Source organism: Acomys minous (assembly GCF_964271855.1).
Source record: "Acomys minous genome assembly, chromosome: 10".
NCBI classification, from domain to species: Eukaryota; Metazoa; Chordata; class Mammalia; order Rodentia; family Muridae; genus Acomys; species Acomys minous.
The window spans coordinates 46,863,823-46,875,300 of NC_140491.1; the positions used below are offsets into that span (position 1 = coordinate 46,863,823).

The following is an 11,478-nucleotide window of genomic DNA, read 5'->3' on the forward strand; positions in this document are numbered from 1 at the left end:
TGCGGTGTAGAGATTGCAGTATAATTTAGAACATCGCTGCTCTAGCAAGAGATCACATCCAAAGACCTTCTAGGTCTGTGTGATCTGCCAGGAATACAAACACTCCTTTAATCTAGAACACAGAGGAAAGCTGACCTGAGTTCAAGGCCAGCCTGGTATAGACCAAGTTTCAGGTAAAGAAAAGCTTAGGTCCAGGAGTGGCGGCACATGCCTTTAATCCCAAATGAAGGTAAAGTCAGTTTGTAGTAGGAAGCACCCATGTTTGAAAGTAATGTCTAGGGCTGGAGAGATGGCTCAGTGGTTAAGAGGCCTGTCTGTTCTTCCAAAGGTCCTGAGTTCAATTCCTGGCAACCACATGGTGGCTCACAACTACCTATACTGAGATCTGGTGCCCTTTCCTGGTGTGCAAACTCACAATGCAGGCAGAACACTGCATAAATAATAAATAAATAAATCTTTAAAAAGAAAGTAATATCTGATTGAGTGACAGAAAAAGTGATGAATCAGAGCAAGACTTGACAGATTAGGATACACCCAACTCTCAGAAGAAGAGAAAGGAAAGGAAAGCTACTTAAGAGGCATTGCAGAGAGAGAACAAACAGTTTTACCAGGACAGTAATAGAGAGGTTGCAGAGAGAGAGAACTCAGGTGAAGACAGAATGAACCAGAGAATGAGAAGGAGCGAGGAGATTAGAAAAGATTGCTAGAGTTAGTTCGAGGCCAAGCGGAGGAATTCAGGGGCCAAGAGAGAAGCCAGGTTGAATCAGTCAGCTGGGAGAGGAATTTGAGCCTAAACAGCTGAGTTGAACCAGCCAGCTATGAGCTCAGAAAGAACAAGAAAGGAGCCGGGTGGTGGTGGCACACGCCTTTAATCCCAGCAGCACTCGGGAGGCAGAGACAGGTGGATCGTTGTGAGTTCGAGGCCAGCCTGGTCTACAATGTGGGTCCAGGACAGCCAAGGCTACACAGAGAAACCCTGTCTCAAAAAACAAAAAAAACAAAAAACAAAAAAAAAAAAGAACAAGAAAGGGTGAGCTTATTAAGCAGTAATTCTCAGAGGCTCAAAACATTCTAGGCCTAAGTTAGATTGTATGGAGGCTAGAAGCTTCCAGAACTAGGCCTAGGTTAGCAGACAGAGGCAGTAATCCTGGACAACAACAGAAACAGGTGCATAAAGGGCAGGAAAGATGGCTGTTGTTAAGAGCACTGACTGCTCTTCCAGAGGATGGGGGTTCAATTTCCAGCACCCACATGGCAGCTGAAAACTGTCTATTACTCCAAGACATACATGCAGGAAAACACCAGTGCACATAAAAAAATTAATAATTAAAAAAGAAACAGGTGAATAAAAGATTTTTACATTACAATGCTTATTTCTGCAGCAAATTCATGAAGCAGTACATATCTGAAGAAAAAACAAGACAGGTATATATTTAAAAAGGAGAGAAAATGAAAATTGTGGAAGATAGGGTTGACTGAGGTTTTCTTTCTTTTCTTTTTTCTTTTAGCCTTGGCTGTCCTGGACTCACTTTGTAGACCAGGCTGGCCTCGAACACACAGAGATCCACCTGCCTCTGCTTCCTAAGTGTTGGGATTAAAGCCCGGCTCCACTGAGGTTTTCTTTTCTACCTCTCTTGCGCATCGCTTTCCGAAGCCTTGGCCCATCAATGAGCCCCGCGCTCAAGTGCTGCCCAGCGGGGACACCTATCTCTATGGGACAGCCATGGCTGTCAACGCTCCATCCTGTTCCAAGCACTTAGCCCTGGCACCCAGACTACAAAGGGGCTGGGTACCAGGCCTGATGTCCGCCTGAGGTCGCCTGCCACCACCACCTGGGTGACTCAATGGGAACAGCCCGCGCTCGAGGCCACGCCCTGGGACGGCTGACGTCACCATCCTGGAGCCCGCGCAGCCGGCTCCGGGGCGGGGCTGGGCTGCGCGGTGGCGTTGCGCATGCGCGGCTTGCTGCTGTGGCGGTGACCTTAAGCAAACGTGTGCGTACGCAATCAGCAGCCATGCCTGGTTGGGGCATCCTTGTTCGCGCTCCTGTCCTCGCCCTTTCTCCATCTACCTCCATCAGCAACCAGGAGCCAGGCCAGGCCTTCCCGAGTCCAGGTAGGGATCGCGAAGCTCAGTGGCGGGAGCAGAAGGGCAGACTGCGGTGGAGCAGGGATGGTTCTCCCCGGGGAGACACGTGTCACGGGGTGACTTCAGCAGGGGGACTCGGTCCAAACCTCCGCGAGCCCTGCCGAAGCACGGAGGGGCTCCCCTCAAGAGATTCTGTTATAGGAGAGCGTTTCGAGGGGCTAGAGCTGGGTGAGGCACAGGCTGGGGCAGAATGTGCCTTTGAACCCCCCTTCCTAGCTGGAACTCGAGGCCTGGTGGACGGTCCCACAGCGTGGAAGGGCTGACCCACCCAGCATCTTCTGGAAGATGTCCTGGTACGGCTCTGCCTGTCCGGAAATGGGCCCTCATTTCCCTGAACCACTGTCGAATTATGTAATGTGACGGCAGCCTACATCCTATCTCAGAATTGATCTCCAGCCTGGAAAATACATCTTGAGAAGAATAAGGAAGGAAGGGGCCATATATGTTTTATTTTTACATAGGTATGTATGTTATATACATTATTTCCGTTGTCGTGAGAGTTTAAGAAACACTGTTCTATACTGTCAGCTTACACTGTCTAACCTTTTAAATAAGATGGCCTCTTCCAGAGAGCCTTCCTTACTCCCCCAGCCAAAATGGGGCCTCGAGAGCCAAATTCAGCATCTCTAATTCTGTCCTCCAGAGTTCTCCAGGCACTCTGGCTGTGCAGGGTTTCAGTGATTTCCTTAGCAAGCCTCCAGCGTGCTTGGGTCTGCAGTGACCCTGTGCATTCCTATAGTGCTTGCCAGAGCAGTTATGAAGTGGTTTGAGGCCTTGCCCTGCTCTCTCCGGGGCAAGGTTATAGAAATTTCAGACAATATGGCAGCCACGTGCCACGTGGGTGGGTAAGCTACAAGTGGATAGAATATACAGTGCTGCACTTCGTTGTTTAATTCTTTTTTTTTTTTCTAACTGTGGTGGGAAAGCTTTGCATGTGGTGTAGAGGCAAATACGTCATTGAGTTTTCTTTTTATTTATTTATTTTGGTTTTTAAGAGACAGGGTTAATCTGTGTAGCAACCCTGGCTGTCCTGGACTCAGTTTGTAGACCAGGCTGGCCTCGAACTCAGAGAGATCCACCAGCTTCTGCCTCCCGCATGCTGGGATTAAAGGCGTGCGCCACCACCTACCACCTGTCTGTCTGTTTAATCACTATCCTGACGATGACCTTGAATTCACAATCCTCCCTCTGCCTTAAACAGTTCTGGGCTTTTAAGCATGTGCCATCATGCTTGGCCTGGGACATGTTTCATGTCAGGGGCCTCGCTGGGGCCTTGCATGGTTTGGACTCAGCTCTGCCTCCCAAGTGCTGGGATTAAAGGTGTGCATACGCCCGGCCTTCATTTCACCTGTTTAATTCTATTTCTTTTTCTCCTTCCACCATGTGGATCCTGGAGGTCAAACTTGGGTAGTCACAGGCTTGGTGATGACGTCTCTGACACATTACCATGTGAGGTGGTTGTATGCCCAGGGTTCCCCAGCAGGAGCTGTGTGGTTAAAATGTGGTAGCAGGCCGGGCGTGGTGGCGCATGCCTTATTCCCAGTACTCGGGAGGCAGAGGCAGACGGATCGCTGTGAGTTCGAGGCCAGCCTGATCTACAAAGCGAGTCTAGGACAGCCAAGGCTAACACAGAGAGGCCCTGTCTCAAAAAAAGATAAAATTAAAATAAAATGTGATAGCAGGTACCTTTAGCCCTGTTTTCTGGGGTACCAGTCCTGAGTGGGTGGAATCTTAGATGGGTGGGAAGCTTGGGTTGAAGGGAGAGATCTGTTCGTGGTGTGGTACCTGTGGGGTCGTCAGCTTAGTCTTAGGCATGCGGCTCACTGACTTTTCTTTCTCTAGGAAACCCAAGATGCCGAAGCTACAAGAGACTTGATGCTTCAGAGTGATCGGGCTGTTCCGTGGAACTTCTGAGGGGGTAAGGCACACTCTCTGGTCACTTCTGAAATTTGTTTCTGATTCTCCAGTAAATTGGGCTGCCCTCAAAGTTACTATGTAGCCAAGGGTACCTTTGAACTCCTCATCTTAAGAGTCCACCTCCCTGAGCCGGGTGTGGTGGTGCACCCCTTTAATCCCAGCACTCAGGAGGCAGAGGCGGGCGGATTGCTGTGAGTTCAAGGCCAGCCTGATCTACAAAGTGAGTCCAGGACAGCCAAGGCTAACACAGAGAGACCCTGTCTCGGGGTCGGGGGCGGGGGAGAGAAGAGTCCACCTCCCTAGATAGAGTTTGAGTTATGGGCCAGTGTCAAAAAGCCCAGGATTTGCTTCTGTTTGGTTTGGTAGTTGACCAGTCATCTGGCTAGACAAACAAAAACATTTTAAACAAACAACAAGCAGGGTGTGGTGGTGCATGTCTTTAACCCCGGCACTGGAGAGGCAGATCGCCATGAGTTCAAGGCCAGCCTGGTGAGTACAGGATGGTGAAGGCTACACAGAAACCCTGTCTCAAAGAACAAGAAACCTATGAACACCACCACACCCTGGAGCAAGGTCTCTCTGTGTAGCCTTGGCTGTCCTGGACTCACTTTGTAGACCAGGCTGGCCTGGAACTCACATTGATCCACATGCGTCTGCCTCCTGAGTGCTGGGATTAAAGGCGTTGCACCACCACGCCCAGCGACATTTCCATGTTATGAGCCATGTGATTGAATCAGAAAAGATACCTATAGCAGGGTGTGGTGACGCAGGCCTTCAATCCCTGCACTGCAGGGGCAGGCACAGATCTCTGAGTTTAAGGCCAGCCTGGTTTACAAAGCCAGTCCAAGACAGTCAAGGCTACAGACATAGAAACCAAAAGAAAAAGTTAGCAGTGTTGAAGTTCATGGAACTATTTTGAAATTTCTGGTATCTGGGTCTTGGAGATGACATTTGCCTCTGGTTTGAATCCGGCTTGTGCAGTCATGATAGGTCTAGCAGGAATTGGAGGTGGGCCACAGGCCTATTGTCTCACTGGAGGTGCAGCCAGGATTCAGAAACTTGTGTTGGGTGTGGTTGTTGCCCATCATGGTGGCGGGCATTAATAGCAGCCCTTGGTCTTGTGAAAGTGCTTGATTTTCAAAACATAACTTGGTGTTTCTGTCTCTGCAGGTAAAGGAACGGCGACTAAGATATGAGACTCCAGGCTACTGAAAGACAATCTCTCAGGGTCTGAAGCCTGCTTGTTTCCCTCCCTTCAAAATGGATCAGCAATTTCTGGTCCTTGGCCCAAGCGGCTGTGCATCTCGGGACCAGTGCTGTGTGTGTGGTAGACACCCTCCTCCCAGGCGAAGGAACCTGGCTGTGCCTAAGGTTTTTCTGACTTCTGAATATAATAAACCATGGATGTTGTGGTCAGCTGAGGGAAGCGCACCTGCCAAACAAACACTTTGGAAGTGGAGCAAGAGGCCCAGTCTCAAAATAAATAGGGTTTTGTTTATGATTTGTCGTAGTGTGTTTTCTTTCCGAGTTCCATGTGCTTTAAAACCTGTAGAGATGGCTCAGAGGTTAAGAGCACTGTTCTTCCAAAGGTCCTGAGTTCAATTCCTAGCAACCACATAGTAGCTCACACCCATCTATAATATGATCTGATGCCCTCTTCTGTCGTGCAGGTGTACATGTAGGCAGGCACTGTGTACATAAAAAAAATATATATATATATTTTTTAAAGCTTTATTTAAGTATAGTATTTCACTTTCATGTATGCCTGCCCACCAGAAGAGGGCACCAGATCTCACTGTAGATGGTTGTGAGCCACCATGTGGTTGCTGGGAATTGAACTCAGGACCTTTGGAAGAGCGGGCAGCGCTCTTAACCACTGAGCCATCTCTCTAGTCCCCCCACCCCCACCTTTTTTTTTTTTTTTAAGTCTGGCTCTGGTGGGGCCAGCTCAGCCCAAGTGAACCAAGGTGCCTTGCTGTTTCATTATTCAAGCACTTGCAGAGATGTGCTTTGGCCATTTGGAACTTACACTTGGTTGAATAGATAGCACACTGGGGTGGTAGTCACCTCAGGCCTAAGTTGAAGGGATAAAGTGCAGAAAGTTTTTATTCCCAGTATAAGAGGGCTGGAGAAGCCAGGCACTCTGGCTCACACCTGTAATCCCAGTACTCAGGGAGGCAGAAATAAGCAGATCTTTGAGTTTGAGGCCAGCCTGGTCTACAAAGCAGTCCAGGACAGTCATGGCTACACAGAGAAATCCTGTCAAGGCTGGAGAGAGAGTTCAGTGGTTAAAAGCTATAGCTACTCTTCCAGAAGAGTTCAATTTATAGCACCCGTATGACTCATGGCTGTTTGAAACTTTTTGAGTTTTGGTTCTATGAGACAGGGTTTTTCTGTATAATAGCCCTGGCTGTCCTGGTACTCTTTGTAGACCAGGCTGGCCTCAAACTTACAGAGATGCACCTACCTCTGCCTCCCAAGTGCTGGGAAAGTTTTTAAAATTCATACCTTGCCAGGCAAGGTGACATACTCATGCGAGTCAGAAGGATCTCTTGAGTTCGAGGCCAGCCTGGCCTACAGAGTGAGTCCTGGATAGCCAAGGCTAACATAATCTTATACTTCATATACCAGTAGTGTCAGGATCAAGAACTAAACCAGGGCTAGAGAGATGGCTAAGAGGTTAAGAGCACTGTCTGCTCTTCCAAAAGTCCCGAATTCCCAGCAACCACATGGTGGCTCACAACCATATATAATGTGATCTAATGCCCTCTTCTGGTGTGCAGGTGTACAGGAAGGCAGAGCAGTGTATACATAATAGATAAATCTTTTTTTTTAAAAGTGATGTTCCCTAGTGTCAGCTATTGTGAAAGTATGGCTCACAAAGGAGGCATTGTCAGTAAATATGGGCAAGGCCTGGCAAAATTGACCATTGAGGTTTCATTGCTACTGACGAACTGAATGGAACAGTGTCCAGAGATGCCAGCCCCCCACATCCCTGTTGGGCACAATAAAAACTACTCAGAGTAGAGACTGTCAGACAAATATGCAAAGTACCCCTCACCCCAACACACATACAAACTAAAAATAGATAAAAAGCTGTGGTATAAGCTGGAGAGATGGCTCAGTGGTTAAGAACACTGCTCTTTCAGAGGTCCTGAGTTCAATTCCGAGTAACCACATGCTGGCTCACAACCATCTGTAGTGGGGTCTGACTCCCTCTTGTGTGCATGAAGATAGAGCATCAGAATTGCTACACATATATATGTGTGTGTTTATATATATCACTTTTTCCCACCGAGACAGGGTTTCTCTGTAGCCTTGACTGTTCTGGACTCGCATTGTAGACCAGGCTGGCCTCAAACTCACAGCGATCCACCTGCCTCTGCCTCTTGAGTGCTGGGATTAAAGTCATGCGCCACCACCACCTGGCTATTACTTTTTTCTTAAGGCTGTGGTTCAGTTTCTTGGTTTTGTTGTTTTGGTTTTGGTCTTTTTTGAGAGGGTTTCCCTGTGTAGCCTTGCTTTGTAGACTAGTCTGACCTCGAACTCCTAAAGATCCACTTGCCTCTGTCTCCCTAGTGCTGGGATTAAAGGTGTGAACCTGGGTTATGGTTCAGTTTTATTGGGGAAACAGTTACTTTGGCAAGGCTGCGGCAAAAACCAGACCAGACTGGTGGGTGCTGGCCAAAGAGGCTTCCACTGAACTAGATGAAATAAAACTACCAGAGTTTCCTCAGTCACCACCAAATTAGAGTGGGGTGGGTGGTAGCCTCACCCTGTTGTCCTGTGCTGTATGTACACTGCTAGTTTATTTATTTGTTTATTTGTTTATTTGGTCTTTTGAAACAGGGTTTCTCTGTGTAGCCTTGACCGAGACTCCCTTTGTAGACTAGGTTGGCCTCTCACAATGATCCATCTACCACCACGTCCAGCTTGCTAGTTTGATTTTATAAGGACCATGCCTTGAAGTTTCAAAAGACTATCACTTGTCCAAGAGTGACCAGTCCTTTTTTTTTTTTTTTTTTGCCCCCCTAGACAAGGTTTCTCTGTGTAACAGCCCTGGCTATCCTGGAACTCTCTTTGTAGACCAGGCTGACCTCAAACTAACAAAGATCTACCTGTCTCTGCCTCCTGATTGCTGGCATTAAAGGCATGCGCCACCACGCCCACTCTGACCAGTCACTTTCTTAAAACCAGAACCTCTTAGTTTGGTGCTGAAAGGGCCCCCAAAGTTGGTTCAATCCAGGAAGGACTTTAATGTGATATCACCTCCTTGGTTTCAATAGTGTGAAGTGAGAGCAACTCCTGTGTGAGTCGTGGGAGTCAGTGCATGATTATGCAAACCCCCCGAGTGGGAGAGGATCAGTCATGTGTTGCTGTTGCTAGCATGTAGAAACAACCGGAGTCTAATGCTACCACACCCACGGGGTCAATCTCTGACCTAAGAATGATCTTGGCATTTTTAAGTGGTTAGGAGAAGGAAACCCCCAGACTACACTATATCATGACAGGTATGCTTTTTTGGCAATTACAGAGTTCTGTGTCTCAGATTTTACTGGAACTCAACCACGTCCGCTCTTGTTTGAATCAGCAAAGGCCCTGGGTCTTTTTAGGGCCTGGGGCTTTGGGAAGTGAAACCCAAGGGTGAGAATCCCCAGGTTGGGGAAACCCTATCAAAGCACCACCCCAGGAGGCAGGGCATGGAAGGCTCCCGTGCCAGGCCTAAAGGGAAGCACCCTGTCTGGGGCTTGTAGAAGAGCCCTGGACTGCCCCATGGTGGAGCCAGAGCCTCACTCCTAGATCTGGGACATTTTTGGTCCAGTGACTCATCTTAGCACTACCTCTTCCGCCACATGGTGGATAAGAAGTTACAATTTCACTAGGTATGTAACAGTATCAAATAATTTGAAAAATCAAATGACATTGAAATACAGTAGCTGGGTAGTGGTGGCAGAGGCCTCTAATCCCAGCACTCAGAAGGCAGAGGGGCAGGTGGATCTTTGAGTTCCTGGCCAGCCTGGTCTACAGAGCTAGTTCCAGGATAGCCAGAGCTACATAGTGAGACCCTGTCTCAAAAAAAAAAAAGATAAACCCTAAACAAAACAATACGATTGTCAGGTATGTTTGAATACAAGACCTCTCAAAGTTGGCCCACAAATAACTCATATTTGGGAACATGGAGGCCTGCCATCTAGGCTTCTCCCAGGATAAGAGAAGGGAGGAGAGAGAGAGAGAGAGAGAGAGAGAGAGAGAGAGAGGGCGAGCGCTGCCCTGCTGGGGCAGACCTTGTGATCAGGAGGACTGCACAGAGAACCCTGAGTGGTCGGCTAACCATTTCTAAGTGTCCCATTCATCTACAAGCTCAAGGATGGGCTGAGGCCTGTGAGAGCTAAGAAGAGACCTCAGAGCTCCAAGAGGTATGGTCTCACCTCAGAGGCTGGATGAGAGAACAAAGCTGAGTATATGTAAGCCAACAGAAGGCTAGCCCACTAGAAGGCTTCATAGTGTACTGTACCCCACCCTTGACACTGAGGTGAGGAAGCCCAGGGTGCTGAGCTCCCACTGCTGCCTCATCTGCAGAGTCAGACAGGAAGCCTTTATGGTTTAAATTCTATTGTGGCCACCTCTGTCTAATGTTGAGCTCTGGGGTGGCAGACATACAACTGGGTAACCACGACTGTGCCAAGAAATGTCTGTTGGCATGGAGAGATGGCTCAGAAGCTAAAAGCACTGACTGCTACCCAGAAGACTGCAGCTTACAACTGCCCACCTCTCCAGCCCTCTGCACAGACGCCAGGCATGCACATAGTGCGCTTATATACATGCAGACAAAGCACTTACACAAGTAAAATGTATCTTTTAAAAAAGAAAAGAACCATCCCTTTTGGTGGGCCTGGTACAATCCTAGCTACATTGGGGAGCTGAGGCAGGAGGGCAGCTTGGGCTATAGAGCTAGAGGGAAAAGAAGAAGAAAAAGGGCGAGACAGGCGACAGGGAATCTCTATGAGCCAGCAGATTATGTGCAGCCAAGTGTGGAAATCAGTACTCAGAAATCTAGTGGCGAGGCCGGCTGTGGTGGCCCATCCCTGTAATCCCAGCACTCAGGAGGCAGAGGCAGGTGGATCACGGTAAGTTCGAGGCCAGCCTGGTCTACAAAAGGAGTCCAGGACAGCTAAGGGTACACAGAGAAACCCTGTCTCGAAAAGGCAAAAAACAAAAAACAACAAAACAAAACCATCTAGTGGCAGCAGGAGCTCCTGTTGTTTTGAGACAGGGTCTTGCTATATCAGGTCCACAACTCATTGTAGACTGTGATGGCCTTGAATTTAAGGCAATCCTTCTGCCTCAGCTCTGTGCCCTACCCTACCTTTTTTTTTTTTAATTTTAAAAATTTTTAGTTAAGTAATTTATTCAGATTACATCTCAGTTGTTATCCCCTCACTTGTATCTTCCCATTCCTCCCTCCCTCTTTCACCCTATTCCCCTCTCCTAGGTCTGTGACAGAAGGGGACCTCGTCCCCCCACCATATGATCACAGCCTATCAAATCTCATCCTGGTAGCCTGCTTCTTCTTCCTAGTGCCACCAGAATTAGTCCCCGCTCTCCACACAACTGTGGAAAACGTGCTGTCCATTGGCTAGATCTGGATAGGGGTTCTAGGTCTACTGCGTGCATTGTCCTTGGTTGGTACAGTAGTTTGAGCAGACTCCCCCCCTCCCCCCAGGTCCAGATCTGCCAGTCTTGATGATCTTCTTGTAGGTTTCTAGGACCCTCTGGATCCTTCTATTTCCCCATTCTCCCATACCTCTCTCACCTGGAGTCCCAATAAGAAGTCCCCGAATCTGTCCCAATCTCCTGCTCAGTGAAGACTTTCAGGGGACATCCATGTTGGGCTAGAGTCCAATTATAAGTGAGCATACACCATGCGTGTCTTTCTGGGTCTGGGTTACCTCACTCAGGATGATCATTTCTAGTTCTATCCATTTGCATGTAAATTTCAGGATTTCCTTGTTTTTAATAGCTGAGTAGTATTCCATGGTGTAAATGTACCCCGCCTCTCTCTCTAATTTAACTTAATTTAATTTAATTTAATTTAATTTAATTTTGAGTCAAGGTTTCTCTGTGTGGCCCTGGCTGTCCTGGAACTCACTCTAGACCAGGCTGGCTTCAAACTCAGAGATCTGCCTGCCTCTGCCTCCAGCGTGCTGGGATTAAAGACATGAGCCACCATACTCTGTTCCCCTCTTGATACAAGGTGTCGTATAATCCAGATTGGTCTCAAATTTGCTATGTCGTAAGGCACTACCATGAACCCTTGGCCCTTCTCCAAATGTTGGGACTGCAGACTTGTGCTAACACACCTAGTTTTTATATGGTGCTGAGAGAATTGAACCCAGGGCTTTGTGGATGCTG

At 48.1% G+C, this 11,478-nt stretch overlaps 1 long non-coding RNA gene across 1 annotated transcript in view; it reads left to right on the forward strand.

Moving 5' to 3' along the window:
- The first annotated feature begins 1,952 nt into the window (after window positions 1-1,952).
- The window catches only part of LOC311606222, an 82,425-nt gene continuing 72,899 nt past the window's right edge, over window positions 1,953-11,478 (forward strand). The window contains exons 1-4 of the long non-coding RNA XR_014782267.1: window positions 1,953-2,115; window positions 2,365-2,609; window positions 3,991-4,066; window positions 5,236-6,772. This is a non-coding gene — a long non-coding RNA (uncharacterized lncRNA). The remainder of the gene's footprint in view (window positions 2,116-2,364; window positions 2,610-3,990; window positions 4,067-5,235; window positions 6,773-11,478) is intronic.